The sequence below is a fragment of the Schistocerca americana genome, chromosome 1, assembly GCF_021461395.2.
Source record: "Schistocerca americana isolate TAMUIC-IGC-003095 chromosome 1, iqSchAmer2.1, whole genome shotgun sequence".
Taxonomy (NCBI): domain Eukaryota; kingdom Metazoa; phylum Arthropoda; class Insecta; order Orthoptera; family Acrididae; genus Schistocerca; species Schistocerca americana.
The window spans coordinates 467,165,979-467,182,882 of record NC_060119.1 but is presented as its reverse complement, the minus strand read 5'-3'; positions in this window follow the sequence as shown (position 1 = coordinate 467,182,882).

The following is a 16,904-nucleotide window of genomic DNA, read 5'->3' as shown; positions in this document are numbered from 1 at the left end:
GGTTATTTCACGCAGTGTTGCTTGTCTGTTAGCACTGACATCTCTACACAAACGCTGCTGCTCTCGATCGTTAAGTGAATGCCGCCGGCCACTACGTTGTCCGTAGAGCTAACAAACTACCTAACTACAAACGCCTCCAGCACAAAATCTGCCTTAATAAGGGTAAGACATAACCTGAAGTTTGCCATGAATGCACAAGAGGCAACTACACTCCTGGAACTTGAAATAAGAACACAGTGAATTCATTGTCCCAGGAAGGGGAAACTTTATTGACACATTCCTGGGGTCAGATACATCACATGATCACACTGACAGAACCACAGGCACATCGACACAGGCAACAGAGCATGCACAATGTCGGCACTTGTACAGTGTATATCCACCTTTCGCAGCAATGCAGGCTGCTATTCTCCCATGGAGACGATCGTAGAGATGCTGGATGTAGTCCTGTGGAACGGCTTGCCATGCCATTTCCACCTGGCGCCTCAGTTGGACCAGCGTTCGTGCTGGACGTGCAGACCGCGTGAGACGACGCTTCATCCAGTCCCAAACATGCTCAATGGAGGACAGATCCGGAGATCTTGCTGGCCAGGGTAGTTGACTTACACCTTCTAGAGCACGTTGGGTGGCACGGGATACATGCGGACGTGCATTGTCCTGTTGGAACAGCAAGTTCCCTTGCCAGTCTAGGAATGGTAGAACGATGGGTTCGATGACGGTTTGGATGTACCGTGCACTATTCAGTGTCCCCTCGACGATCACCAGTGGTGTACGGCCAGTGTAGGAGATCGCTCCCCACACCATGATGCCGGGTGTTGGCCCTGTGTGCCTCGGTTGTATGCAGTCCTGATTGTGGCGCTCACCTGCACGGCGCCAAACACGCATACGACCATCATTGGCACCAAGGCAGAAGCGACTCTCATCGCTGAAGACGACACGTCTCCATTCGTCCCTCCATTCACGCCTGTCGCGACACCACTGGAGGCGGGCTGCACGATGTTGGGGCGTGAGCGGAAGACGGCCTAACGGTGTGCGGGACCGTAGCCCAGCTTCATGGAGACGGTTGCGAATGGTCCTCGCCGATACCCCAGGAGCAACAGTGTCTCTAATTTGCTGGGAAGTGGCGGTGCGGTCCCCTACGGCACTGCGTAGGATCCTACGGTCTTGGCGTGCATCCGTGCGTCGCTGCGGTCTGGTCCCAGGTCGACGGGCACGTGCACCTTCCGTCGACCACTGGCGACAACATCGATGTACTGTGGAGACCTCACGCCCCACGTGTTGAGCAATTCGGCGGTACGTCCACCCGGCCTCCCGCATGCCCACTATACGCCCTCGCTCAAAGTCCGTCAACTGCACATACGGTTCACGTCTACGCTGTCGCGGCATGCTACCAGACTGCGATGGAGCTCCGTATGCCACGGCAAACTGGCTGACACTGACGGCGGCGGTGCACAAATGCTGCGCAGCTAGCGCCATTCGACGGCCAACACCGCGGTTCCTGGTGTGTCCGCTGTGCCGTGCGTGTGATCATTGCTTGTACAGCCCTCTCGCAGTGTCCGGAGCAAGTATGGTGGGTCTGACACACCGGTGTCAATGTGTTCTTTTTTCCATTTCCAGGAGTGTATAATGTGCTTCTTAGACTTCAGCAAAGCTTCGACATTTTACTTGCCACACTCAGCAGCATAAATTTCTCGCCAAGTGGAGTGCAACGATTTCGCTTATACCTGACGTCTCGCCAGTAGTGCGTCATGTCTGCCACCGTAGAGTCACAATTGAGGAAGGTAATATCAGGCGTCTCCCAGGGTTCTGCATTAGGTCCTATACTCTTCTCATAGTACGTTAATGATGCGTCATAAGTATTATCCTACTTCAGACACCACATGTACGCTGATGACCTTCAGTTCTTTCGAAGTGCAAAATCAATAAACCTGTAGGCAGCTATCGACAATCTAGTACCGACCCGTGTACAATATCGAAATGGTTGCAGGATATGCAGTTAAAGCTCAACCCATCCAAAACCCAAGCCATACTGGGTGATCATAGTAGGTTCTTTAGCCCGAAATATCGGGAATCCCTACCATATTTAACCCTAAATGGGACAAGTACCAACTTCTCTCCTTCAGCAAAGAGCGTAGGGGTAATAAAAGATGAAGATTTAAATTGGACTGAGCACGTAACTGCAACGAGCAAGAAGGTATCAGCATATCCCCAAGCCCTACAATAACATAAAAAGCTATTTCTTCTTGACCTGAAAAAGAAACTTGTACAAACATTTGTACTTCCAATTATTGATTACGATGATGTTATCATGCAGGACCTTTCACAGGAAAGCTCATGGCTCCTGGAAGTGGTTATGAATCCCAGTTTTCGTCATACCTGTGATGTTCTACTCTTTGATCATATTTAACCATTATGTGCAAAGCTGTCCTGGTTGTGTGCAGACAAATGCAGAGATTTCCTTGCCCTCTGTGTTCTCTCTGTCTTATCAGAGGACGCTGGTCCTCATATCTCTCCTCGACCTTAACACTATTATCTAAACAACATGGTCGAAACACTCGTTCCCATCAGAGCAAAATCCTTTCTGTTCCACACCATCGTTCAACTACTTTCGCTAAGTCCTCAGAAGCAGGAACCTGACTCTGGGATAACCTCCTGCATTATATTAGAGATTTGAATAACATCTCCAGTTTCAGAAGGCAGTTAGTGACATCTCTACTAAAGCAACAATAAAGATTACCATTGTCCCTGTACGTACTCATTAGCCTTGTAGATCCTTCTTCCCAAACAGATCTTCCTCTTTACTCGGTATTCTTAGGTGGCGCTGTCTCCTTCTATTTCTTTTCCCCAGAACTCGCTGTATCAGAAAACTGCACCGTGTACACCTATAAATTCTTTTCATACCTGCCACTATCATTATTGTTATAATTATAACATTATTGTCATTATTGGTATTACCATTGTCACTAGTAGTTGCAGCAGTTGCAGTGGTACAAGCTCTACCAGCATTAACTTCAGTAATTCACAATCAGTATTATTTACTCATATCGTCACTTCAGACACTCAAATCATTTCAGTACTCCTTTTCGTATTAAAATTGTTAATTCTTAGGTAAATGAGCCGTGGTAAAAATTGCTGTTTTGAAGAGCGCGCCGCAGCGCGTAGTGTGAAGCAGTCGCCCTCCGTTTCTGGCGGTGGCGCCGCTGTGGCAATCGCAGCTTTGGTCTCTCCCTCTGGTGGGAAAGGGGAAAGGTTGCCTGTTCACGTGCATTTAAGGGGGCGCTAAGAGCTCGCCAGGGGTCAGTCTGGGTGAGCCTCTCGTCCCCAGCTTGCTAGTCTGTCTCTCGTCCGCATTTGTTAGGCAGTTAGTGTCTGTCTGTCGTTCGGAGTGCTAGTATGTCTGTCGTTCGGATCAACCTTTAAAACCGGCAGAATGAGAGTTTTTCCACTCCGCCAGTAAGAGAACTCAGCGAGTGGTTGCCCGGTCGGGGCTTAGTTCCTGCATCTGAGTCTGCCCGTTAGGCCGCCAGTCTGTTCGAGTTTGCTCAGACAATGGTCATTGGCGGTTGGATCGATCGGTTGGTCGGGCGCGCACTGAGACACAAGATGACTTGTCCGTCTTGAGCGTCGGCGCATGTGAGGTCGCCACGTCAGTCCAGTGGGCCGCGGCGTATAGCGAGGGGTAGTGACTTCGCGGTCGACACGAGAGCAACAGGAGTCAACCCACGACATCAGCATGGCCGGTACAAGCTGCGACGCCGTGAGACTGGAGATCGGCGCGCCTTCCTGCGTCCTTGAAGCGGCTGGCAGCGGACGGTTCGGGAGAGCGATTTGGGGGGTGCTGCGCCAGGTCTTCTCGAGAAATCGCAGTTTATTAGAGGTTAAGTGATTGGTGATATGTTGTTTGATTTACTCTTGTTAAATTCTACTTGTTTTCTTGCTTAGATCACCAGCCGTTTTGCTTTGGGGTCGTCCCACCATTCTCCGTTTGCCCACCCGCGGGAAGGTGGTCGTTTATAAATTGGGTGGTCCGTTTTTCCCTTGTGGAGTAGGAGCGGGTTAGAGCAACCTGCGGTTCAAGTTGTTCGGTAATCTCCCTATCAATCTACCGTACGTTAGTAGCTGTCTCTGTCATGTTTGTCTGATTTGGTGTGTTAACGAATTTATTGCTTGGAGTGTAACGGCCTAATACCTGAAATATGTTTTGATCTTTGCAAACTTTGATATTATTGCCTATGATCTTGAGAGGCGGCATTTTAACTATTTGGTCAACCTTGTAGAATTTTATATAAGATTGCATTTCATGGGCTTTAAATGATCATTTTAGTATATAAAGTTGCCACCCTTTCACCGTAAGACTTTTGTTAGAAGTTAAAATCAAGTTGCACCTTCGGTGGCGAGGTTAATATTTTAATTGTCAGTGTTTTGTACCATTTCCATCCCTCCTACGGGGGGTGCATAGTTTGTGTGCTTGTGTAAATTGTTAAAACTCTTAGTTTAAAATAATCTGGTGTGTTGCAGATTTGCACCAGTGTAGTCTTCCAGAGGCTGTTATGAGCGGTCGTAACTACGGCCATGTCAAAAGTGAGCGGCAAGGTTCTCTGCCCGAAAGCTCATACAGTCAAAACTTGTTTCTTTCTGCCTCTGAATAAATTGTAACTTTGATATTTAGAGGGTACTTTCTGATTATAATTTTAAATCTGTTTCTTTTAAAAATGCTTTTAGGCACTATTAAAGTGATTAAAATTCCCATTTGTTAAAAGGAATTTGGTTATGATTTCATCAGTTACTCCCTGGCAACTACTTCCATGCTTACATAGTGTGATTAAATGTGTTAATGTTCTTGATGAATCGCTAGTAAATAAAATAAATTCTTAATAATATTCTTTGAAAATAAATCACGGTTCAGTAACTATGATGAAAAAACGGCAGTATATGCGTCAAACTCTGGTCTGATGTAAGAGAGGGACTTATGACCTTAATCAGATCAAATTAAATAAATGAATAAATAAAAATTAATAGAAACGGCACATTTACTCAGAAACAACAATTGCACGGAAATCACTGTGTTTTACGATGTTCCCCTGAAATTTTCAAAGGGCAGGACATGGTTCCTAATAGAGTTTGTGATCATCACAGACCGCAATGCATGCTGTGCAATGTGCTTCCATTCTGATCACAATGTCGGTGACAAGTTCTCGTGGTAGGAGGTTGATAGATGTTGGATGGTCGGTCGTACGAGTGGACATGTTTTTTGGTATGGGCAGAGATAATGTTGCATGGGCACACTGACCCCCAAATCTTTGAACACGGTATACTCACATTTCAACGTTATTGTGGCACTGGGCTCCTTCCTCGTGGGTGTCTTTCAGCGCTTCATTCGGCCCTGACTTCAGTTTTATGGATGAAAATGGGCGACCGCATCGAACCATCAAACCAAGCACGTGGAGAAATTCTTCGAACGAATAGCAGTCCCGATCTAGGGTGGGGTAGGGGATAGAGGTGAGGGGTGGGGGAACAAACCGAGGTATCTGCCACTGGCGGCAATTTCATGGGGCACCAAATTTATTCATGAAGAAAAAAACCTTATTTCAGAAAGTGCCTAGCATCCAGCGCACGTTGGTCTGTCGATTATTCACATTATTTTGAAACGCATCCCTGTTGGTTTTTGGACATTTTTGAACACATCCTAAATTGATTTCTGAACGAATCATAGTTGATTTTTGAATACGTTCATAGTGTCCGTGATGTTTCTGCCAGGGGAATCCTTGTCGCTACAAGAAATAAAAAACTTTCCCACAGCCAAAAGGGGCGGGTCCATTCGAGCTGAGCCGAATAAACCCGAACGGGTGAACGCTGTTTGTGTGGTTGATTGGGTGTGTGAATGATCAGTGTCGTTATTAGCGAAATCCGTAGATTCAGAGTACCAGAGTGGAAATAAACAACTAACAGGAATTACAGGTAAGAAATATTACGTATTATCTTCTCGAGAAAATTTTTGCCAGATCGCTACACTGTTAAGGGCCAGTTGTACAGTCCCCAGTTAGCAGCCGCTAAGTTCTATTCTCAGAATAGCGTGGAAAACGCTATTTTCTATGGTCTCCAAGAGTTCACTTGTCAAGAAGTTAGACTTTCATTTTAAACACGTGGGCAGTTTCTCCCATTCAGATTGTACATAAAAAGAAAGCTGGTGCCTCAAAGATAATTATGTCACAAAATGTTACATCTCGGTTTTCTTTGTGCTAAATCTGAATCAGTAATCATTGAGCTGCATCTAAAGAGTAAGTAAACTACCTGTACTTTAAATAATGTGTATCAATGCTGTTGAACAAAATGGTGTTTTATGCGTTTTGGATCGCGACCACAGAATGAACACAGTTTTCTGGATTCCAGAGCACAGTCAATTAAAGTAACGATCTTTGTCAGCTATATTCCCTTGTCTCACTCTGACCTGAGATCCAGTTTATCCATTAAATAACAAGGCTAATCATTTTGATGAATCCAGATCAAGGTGCTATTTGCTAAACAAAGCATACCAGGACTGTTCTGCTGCCTGACGCCCCAGGTCACCAAGTTACAGCTTGCTTGTGTGCATGTTTGGAACTGACCATACATGCACTGCGCTAGCTAGATCTGTTAAGGCCTATCGACCAGAGAAGACCCATGACATTTAAAGTGGACTTCGAGCATTTCCCTCATATGTCTGCCATGACCAGGAATCAACTTCATCATTAATCCAGACGGAGGGAAACTTAGCAACAATAAACGTTAAACAAAGCAACGATTTGCTGAAGCTACAGTGTTCATCTTTAGCATGGTAATGAAAAGGGGACGCAAAATCAGTTATGTAGCAAAATCTGTGCATCCTTGCATTTCCCTTCTCTTCGAGTAAAATCAAGTGCAGCACATAAATTCATTTCGGAAACTTAGGCACAAAAACTTGACGTAAAATTTAGACCTGATTTCGTGTTCATTTTTTCAGAACATTTGTGGGCTTTTCGATATATTGTGTAGTATTAAATCGCGGTTGTAAACATAACCTGTGTTTTTTAAGTACATGATATATTGTGTAGTAAGCCCTGTTATATGGCCATCTGTAAACTTAACTGTGCTTTTCGGAAATTTTAGACACAGTGTCCTCATTTACAACTAGTAGTTCCAAAATTTCGTTCTATACTTGCGTGAGGTAGGTATTTTTCGAGAAGTTTCAGAAGCTCGCAAAGATTTTTGTAAATTCGAATATTTCGCACAATCAACTTCCTAATAAACCGGCGTTTGCGACTTACAGCAACTGCAAATAAGCAATATTTCTAGTTACTCACTTTTAATTGTAGTGTATATTATCTGCATTTATCATAAATTAGCTCTACTGTCGAATTTCGTTAGTGACCATAACCTGCTGTAATACCATGAAGAGCCAAAGAAACTGATACACCTGCCTAAGATCGAGTAGAGGCCCCCCGCGAGCACGCAGATGTGCCGCAACACAACGTGGCATGGACTCGATTAATGTCTGAAGTAGTGCTGGAGAGAGCTGACATCATGCATCCTGAAGGGCTGACCATAAATCGGTAAGAGTACGAGGGGGTGGAGATCTCTTCTGAACTGCACGTTGCAAGGCATCCAAGATATGAAAGTTCGTGGCACATTAAAACTTGTGTGCTGGACCGAGACTCGAACTTGGGAACTTTGCCTTTCGTGTGTTAGTGCTCTACCAACTGAGCTACCCAGGCACTACTGAAGAGCTCTCCTCACAGCTCTGCTGCCGCCAGTATCTCGTCTCCTGCCTTCCGAACTTCACAGCTCTCCTGCGAAACTTGCAGAACTAGCACTCCTGGAAGAAAGGATACTGCGTAGACAAGCCTTTGCCACAACTGGAGGGATGTTTCCAGAATGAGATTTTCACTCTGCAGCGGTGTGCGCGCTGTTGTGAAACTTCCTGGTAGATTAAAGCTGTGTGCCGGACCGAGACTCCAACTCGGGACCTTTGCCTTTCGCGGCTTTATATTTACCGGGATACGAACCCGTGATCTGCTGCTTACTAGGCAGGCGCTCTAACCCCTTTTTCATTTATTTTGTTTTTTCCTGTTTTTCTTTTCTTTTTTTTATTACCCCTTTTTTCCCAAGGAAAGAAGTGCTGTGGGAGCAGGGCGGCGGGTAGGGTAGGGGTCGACAGCACACGAGGCCTGCCCATCCCGTCGCTGTACCCACGCAACTTGCTCTTTGCTGTAGGATTAGGGATGGGAGTATGCAACCTTCATTTTTATTTTATTTCATTTCATTTTTAAGATGCCCTTTTCTATACGGAATCAATTGCAGCCTACTGACGGCTTTAAGTCTGTCGTCTCGAAAAACTGGATTCCATTGAGTCCACAATCACGTCCTAATCGTCCTGTGCGTCGTTTTACGGATTTAATTTACTATTTCGGCTTCTCGTAATTTGGAGCGCGCCACTCGCCCGACGGTGTACGGAATTGCATCGTCGTTGCTCCAGATAATGACGAAGGTACTCTCCCTTAGTTTTCTTTTTCTTAAGAATTAAACTCAAATGGTACTACAACAATTAAACAGAAATGGTGTTTCCAGCGATGCCTGTTGCCTCAGAGGTGAAATGGGCCTTTACATTTCTCCAAACCAAAAACATATTCTAAAGGCACTAACCATGCGCCGCGCACTCGTAAATAAACAAACTTTCCGAAAATTTAGGCATAGACGTTACGTGAATATAAAGAGCGTTGAGCATACGTATCTTCCTTTTAGGATAAGAATGCATAACTTAAATCAAATTCCTTCTGTAGATCGTGGCGCCCTCCATCGGTAATGCTGGAATTCAATATGGCGTTGTCCAATCCTTAACCTTGATGACAGCTTCCACTCTCACAGGCATACGTTCAATCAGGTGCAGGAAGGTTTCTTGGGGAATGGCAGCCCATTCTTCACGAAGTGCTGCACTGAGGAGTGGTATCGATGTCGGTCGGTGAGGTCTGGCACGAAGTCGGCGTTCCAAAACAACCCAAAGGTGTTCTATAGGATTTAGGATCCCATTACAGGGATGTTATTGCCGCGTAACCACTCCGCCACAGGCCGTGCAGTATGAACAGGTGCTCGATCGTGTTGAATGATGCAATCATCATCCCCGAATTGCTCTTCAACAGTGGGAAGCAAGAAGGTGTTTAAAACATAAATTTAGGCCTGTGCTGTGATAGTGTCACGTAAAACAACAAGGGGTGCAAGCTCCCTCCATGAAAAAAACGACCACACCAAAACACCATCGCCTCCGAATTGTACTGTTGGCACTACACACGCTGGCAGATGACGTTCACCGGGCATTCGCCATACCCACATCCTTCCATCGGATCGCCACATTGTGTATCGTTATTCGTCACTCCACATAATGTTTTTCCACTGTTCAATCGTCCGATATTTACGCTCCTTACTTCAAGCGAGGTGTCGTTTGGGATTTACCGGCGTGATGTGTGGCTTATGAGCAGCCGCTCGACCATGAAACCCAAGTTTTCTCACCTCCCGCCTGTCATTGTACTTGCAGTGGATCCTGATGCAGTTTGGAATTCCTGTATGATGGCCTGGATAGATGTCTGCCTATTACACATGACGACCCTCTTCAAGAGTCGGCGGTCTCTGCCAATCAACAGACGAGGTCGTCCTATACGTTTTTAGGCTGTTCATGTCCCTTCAGGTTTCCACTTCACTATCACATCGGGAACAGTGGACCTAGGGATGTTTAGGAGTGTAGAAATCTCGCGTTCATACATATGACACAAGTGACACTCAGTCACCTGACCACGTTAGAAGCCCGTGAGTTCCACGGAGTGCCCAATTCTGCTCTCTCACGATGTCTAATGACTATTGATGTCGCTGATATGGCGTACCTGGCAGTAGGTGGCAGCACAATGCACATAATATGAAAAACTTATGTTTGGGGAGTGTCCGGATACTTTTGATCATATAGTGTTCGTAGACAGCGCTCTGTGCTTTATCAGGTCGTGTTCAAAACTGTGGCAAATAGCCACCCATCTTGGCTTTCCGTCTTTTTTATTCTGGGAAGTTTTCGTGTACTCTTGCATGAGGTCGTATTCAAATTTAAATAGATAGTTAGTTACCCTTCCTTGCCAAGCACATCTCATCGAACTAATCCATTAACCAATAGGTTGAAAGTCGTTTCTGATTTGAATAAGGCTATCTTGTTGGAGGGAGCAGTTTTTCCCCCTATTGTTATCAGTCGTACGGTTCATTAGAGCCAGCTTATATCATGTCCATTGCCATACCTTATCCGCAGCTCGTGGTCTAGTGGCTAGCTTTGCTGCCTCTGGATCACGGGGTCCCGGGTTCGATTCCTGGCCGGGTTGGGGATTTTCTCTGCCCGGAAACTGGTGTTTGTGTTGTCCTCCTCTAGCCTGACAGTGGCTAGATTGGTCTGTGTAAAAAAATGAACTGTAAAAAAATTAGGACTTTATACGGGCCCTGATGACCGCGCAGTTGAGCGCCCCATAAAACAAACATCATCACCATTGCCATACCTCGTTAGCGGCGCCACAAGCAAAATGGTGCCGTAGAGTATCAGTCTGCTGACACTCCAAGCATTGGTCGGTATTTGACAAGCTGATCTTGAAGAGACGCTCATTTGTGCTTATGGTGTTGTAAAATGCGCAGTACCATAGAGCTCTTACGTGTGACGGTAAGATTGTAACATGAATGCTTTGCCAAAGTCCACTCCAATTGGTTGTGATGAATTTCTTCGCTAATTTGTTTATACACTAATCTTCCGTCAGCACTTTATAAACTTCCTTGCTTGTATAGTTCCTTATCCTTTGCCTGATGTAGCTGTTCTCAGTAATATATGTTTTAATATGCGACAAGCTATAATTTATATGGCCGACCATAACTGGCACCCTCTTGTCTGTAGGAGACACTGCGTTCACAACGTAAGCTATGAGATTTCCATCACCTGCAGCTAGGGCCTTTGCTGTCCGAGATATCAACAGAGCTCTGCATTTGTGTCTAAGGTTGATGAGACATAAACCACCTCTCGTTTCAGGCAGAGTCATGGTTTGATAATCAACCCTAAGGATTCGCCCTCTCCATATGAACCATGCTAGAGCAGATTCAATTCCTTTTCCTATTGTTGAAGGCAAAGGTAATATACTTGCGAGGTAGTACACCTTAGGAAGTATAGCGAGATTTCTCAGCGTGGTTTTTTATATCATATCTAGAGCACGGGTGGAATTCTCTCATAATACCGCTCGGAGACTGTTGAGCTTCATTTTTCAATTCCAGGCTGCTGTCTTCATACGAGATTTGCTAAACCGTATCCCCAGAAGTTTGATGTTATCTGCTTCTTCATCTGGTCCTGTTTCAATGAATCCTATCGCTCTGCCTAACTTGATAGATTTACCTACATTAATTTTAGCTCCCGCACAAGAACTATATGTCTGAATCACGTCTTGTATCTTCATACCATCCGTCGGATCAGTCACATACACGGCCAGGTCATCAGCGTAACACCTATAGACGTATTTGTTGCTTCCAACTTCAATTCCAGGGAGCCTGACAAGTAATGATCGTAGAAGCGGTTCGATAGATAACGAGAACAGCAGCATCGAGAGGGGGCAGCCTTGTCGTATCGACGCTAGGACGGGAATTCTTGCTGTGCGTTGTCCATTGACAAGAATTCTTGAAGTCGCATGAGTGTATAATCTGCTGATGATGTGGACAAAAGATAGCTTTATTTCCATTTTCGACATGACACGTAGCAGGTAGTTGTGCGGACCCTGTCAAATGCTTTGTCCATGTCTAACGACACGATGGTCATTCTGCATCTGGACGCCCAGGCGACAGCCGTTACATCCCGGTATTCCTCCAGCGCTTGCTGTATTGTCCTCCCTGGGACGGCACACAAGTGATATTGAATGATGAGGCCACCGGCAATGGTGTTCAATAGACGAAGCAATACCCTTGCAACTAGCTTGTAGTCAGCGATTAAGAGCATTGTAGAACACGTGGTTTGCAAACCATTAGTAAATCCACTTTTAGGAACAAACACAATGAGCCCTTCTAAGAACTCATAGAGAATAGCGGGAGACGTACGTATTTCGTCGAGCACTGCAGTCAACGTACTACTGATTAAATTCCAGTACTGTAGGTAAAACTCTACTGGTAACCCATCGGGTCCAGGGGATTTGTTCCTCGGGTTTCCTTTCAGCGCTTCGTACAGCTCTTCTGTAGTGATACGAGCTTCCAGTTCTGCGTTTTCTGCATCCGTCACCGTCGGGTCAACGCAATTTAAAATGGCCTCACAATTGTCATTGTCGTCGGTGTCCCCTTCAGCATACAGTCTCCGTGAAATAATCATGGGCAAACTTTTTGAAGTCCTGTTGTTGGATACGGTGGTTTCCATCATCATTTCGGAGAGAACTTATATGCTGTCGGCGTCCTCTTTTGAATTCGGCGAGAAGGTGGAAAAGCGCAGTTTTTTCATTCTCAATACTGCTGCTGTGTCTCGCTCTTATTTTAACTCCCTCTACTTGCTGACGTTACAGAGCGGTTATTTTTGCCTTGATCCGTTTTATTCTCATGATGTGACGCGGTACATTGGTGGTATTTGCGTATAGTTCCCTTAAACACAGGAAGTAGATTTCCACTGTGTGTATCTCTTAATGTTTCTTTTCAAAAGTGTAGCGTTTGAGTAAACATCATATTTTAGGTTTTGCATCTGTTACCCAACATTCCATTTTAGTTCTGTAGCGCCGTATATCCCTTAAGCACATTTACCAAACTCACTTTAACTCGTGTTCAAGCCCAGTGTCCATCAGGTGTGAGATACTGAATTTCCAGACACCCCCACCCCGAAATGTCCGTTGTCTGGGCATGTTAATTTCAGCAACAGCTGCTAAATGGTCAGAAAACCTGACTGGTTAAGTTTCGACTCTGAGAACATGATTTTTCAGGCGACAAGAGGCATAGATTCGGTCTACCGTACTCGTGGAATGGCTAGTAATGTAAGTGAACACTGGATTTCCTCTTGGTTGGCTGTGGAAAGTGTCTATGAGATGCAATTGTTTCACTGTCTCCCAGTTCCAGGCATAGATTAGGATTGAGCGTTTGGTGAGCGCGGAAAGAACTCAGGTGAAATCACCAGCAAGGATGGTATTCTCGTTCACGGGATTGATTAACTCAGCTGTACTTTCCTTCAAGGAGGTAGATCTATCGAGTCTGGCTTGCGAACCGGATGGAGCGTAAATATTAATAAGCTGAGCTGTGTCTGTTGCGACAGAAATTCCTCTTCCACCTGCTAACTTTTTAACACCTCTCGGTACAATCCCGTCCTTGAATAACATGGCCGTGCCGCTTTCAGGTCTTCTATTGAGGATAGCATTGTATCACGCGATATGTTCCACTCTGGCTGTACACACTTCTTGCAACATGACTATGTCTATATAAAATCACGCAGGCATTCAATTTTAGTCAAACGTGATTCTGTTGGTGTTAACTGTAGCTATACTATACGACTGCAAATCAGTGCTACCACACATTTCTGTCAGATATGGATTCACAGCTGTGTCTTAATAGAAGTTGTCGTCCATGTCTGCATCAGTTCCACCGAGCTTCAACTGCTCGCGTCCGCCACCGTGTGTTGACGGCGGATTACACTCCTCCATTTCTTCCTGCCAAGGTGAGTTGTCCTGTGGTGTTGCAGACACGTCCACACTGTGAGGAGCGAGATTGTCAGTACGACCATCAATTTGTTCTGCGGCAACAATTGCGGATTCGTTGCTTTGCGGTTTGTTACGAATCGTTTCTCTAGAGACGGTAGATTCAGCATCTGCTGTTTGCGATGCGGGGTCTCGTGTTGGACGGAGTCCCTCTCCTCTGATTCTTCGTGCCTGGTCCTGAGGTGCTGCTGCCAAGGCTTGGATTTGAACACCTGCTTCCTTATCTCCCTCCCACGCCCCTAGATGGTTGGCTTACCGAGTTCCTTTTTTCCCCTTCGATGCGTCCGTAGGTTGGTTGTTCGTGTTTGCTGCACCTTTTTGAAGCATTGTGGTGTTTGTGGATTTTTCTAGGTTTCCTGTTTGTCGGTCTGACACCAATGCCGCTCTTGATTTCTTCGACAGTTGTTAATGTTCTTCCTGGCCGTCCGATAGCGTGTCATATAATTTCTGTTGTACCTGATTTGCTTTTTCTCGCAAGATGGGCGCACTTTTTTCAGCTCCGTGATGGGCAATCCGGCGGTTTTTGTTTTCGTTTTCGTTGGTGGAGCTTGGTCTGTTTCGTCGTTTGTCATCCGTGCTTCAATCTCACGTGAAGACTGCGTTTCATTGTTCGGAGCTACGGTCGTGTCATCGTTGTTTACGCTATTGCGCGCAATATCTACCTCGCTGCCTCGTTCAGTGTCACAGGGATGACCTGTAACTGTATCTTCTAGAGTTTCTCCTTCATTGGTCTTTCCCAATCGTGCGTCCTCTTCGTCGTGGCTCGTAGTGTTATAAATAGTAGCCTCTGATGCCGGAGCCAGTTTCCACGAGTTGCTGCGACACAGTTATCGGTAGCTGTGACATAGTGAGTGGGTAGCTGCCTCCCCCGTCGGCAGTTGTGTCACTCAACGCTACAAACACTGTGGGCGTACGCGTCCTGCGGAACCTCATCCAGCGCACGTTTGTGGGTGCCCCTCATAAATAACAATAGCCCTATATTCACAGTCGTTAATATAGGAAGGAATAAGCTTTATCATTTTAATTTTAATCATTTAAGACCGGCAATTTATGTGCACCGGACCACTTCTCGGCAATGTTGCTTAGAATAGTGCCGTAAGGCTCCAAAATTGCATTAATCTGCTCTGAGGTTATTTCAAACGGTAGTTCGAAAACTCTAATACTTTTGATTTCAACTCCTGCGTGAGTAACTTTCACATTACCGACATTGCCGTCAGAACGTTTGAACTTTAAGTTGTTCCTGTATAACACTACAGTTACGGCGTTACACTAACCGACAACAACAGCACACGGCCACAAGCAGCGGAGACCTAAACACGGCTCACTTCCGCAGGCCAAGGCCGCCAAGGGCCGACTGCCCAACTGGGTTGTGAGTCGTGCTTGGGTAGCTCAGTTGGCCTAAACGGGTGCCATCGGACGTCCGCGACAAACAAATTCAACGAACAATGTGGAACAAAATGAGGTTAAGAAAAAAGTTGGTAGAGCACTTGCCCGTGAGAGGTAAAGGTCCCGAGTTCGAGTCTCGGTCCAGCACACAGTTTTAATCTGCCTGGACGTTTCATATCAGCGCACACTCCACTGCAGAATGGAAATCTCATTTTGCTTCCAAGTTATGCTCAATAATGTTCATGTCTGGGGAGTTTGGTGGCCAACGGAAGTGTTTAAATTCAGAAGAGTCTTCCTGGAGCCACTCTGTAGCAATTCTGGACGCGTGGGCTATCGCATTTTCCTGCTGGAATTGCCCAGCTCCGCTGAAACGCACAATGGAAATGAATGGACGCAAATGATCAGATAGAATGCTTAGATACGTGTCACCTGTAAGAGTCGTATCCAGGCGTATCAGGGATCCCATATTGCCCGCACTCGTGGTCGTGCGGTAGCGTTCTCGCTTCCCACGCCCGGGTTCCCGGGTTCGATTCCCGGCGGGTCAGGGATTTTCTCTGCCTCGTGATGGCTGGGTGTTGTGTGATGTCCTTAGGTTAGTTGAGTTTAAGTAGTTCTAAGTTCTAGGGGACTGATGACCATAGATGTTAAGTCCCATAGTGCTCAGAGCCATTTTTTTGAAGGGATCCCATATCACTCCAACTGCACTTGCCTCATACCGTTACATAGCCTCCACCAGCTTGAACAGTCCCCTGTTGACATGCAGAGCCCATGGATTCATGAAGTTGTCTCCATGCTCACACACGTCGATCCGCTCTATAAAATTCGAAACACGACTCCTCAGACAACGCAACATATTTCCAGTCATCAACACTCGAATGTCGGTGTTGATGGTCCCAGGTGAGGCGTAAAGCTTTGTGTCGTGCAGTCATCAAGGGTATACCTCCGAAAGTCCATATCGATGATGTTTCGTTAAATAGTACGCACGCTGACACTTGTTGATAGCCCAGCATTGAAATCTGCAGCAATTTGCGGAAGAGTTGCACTTCCGTCACGTTGAACGATTCTCTTCAGTCGTCGCTGGTCCCGTCCTTGCAGGTTCTTTTTCTGGCCGCAACGATGTTGGAGATTTAATGTTTTATCAGGTTCCTGATGTTCACGGTGCATTCGTGAAATTTTGTAAAAATTTTTTGTTTATTTATAGACGCAATCACATTCTTACGACACAGTCATAACCGGTTTCGGCCATTTTTACAAAATAGTCAATCACTCACTCCATTGACAAAATGTCGTTTTTTCCAAAATTCGTGAAATTGTCGTACAGGAAGATCCCCACCTCATCACTACTTAGGAGATGCCGCGTCCCATCGCTCGTGCGCCGACTTTATTTATTTCGAGTCAAAAACATTACAACAATATTTACAATATATACAATATAACAAATCAGGTCAAATCATAAAAGAACAAACTAAACGGTATTAGCCCAAAATTGTGCAACGGCAACAGCATTGTCTGAAACATCAACAAGCTCTTGTGTGGAACATGATACAGGACATCTAGGACAGTTAATTAAATGTTTGGTTGTCTGTTCTTCTCCGCAGTCACACAAGGTGGAAGATTCCTTCATGAAGCCCCATTTAAACAGATTGTCCTTAGTTCGTCCGACGCCACTCCTGAGCCGATTTAGAGACTTCCACACAGTCCAGACTTGATTTCCACCAGGAGGAAGGGTCTCAGAAGGAGTCATCCAATCGTTACTGTCAGATTTTGCTGTCCACTGAGATAGTCTGGCTG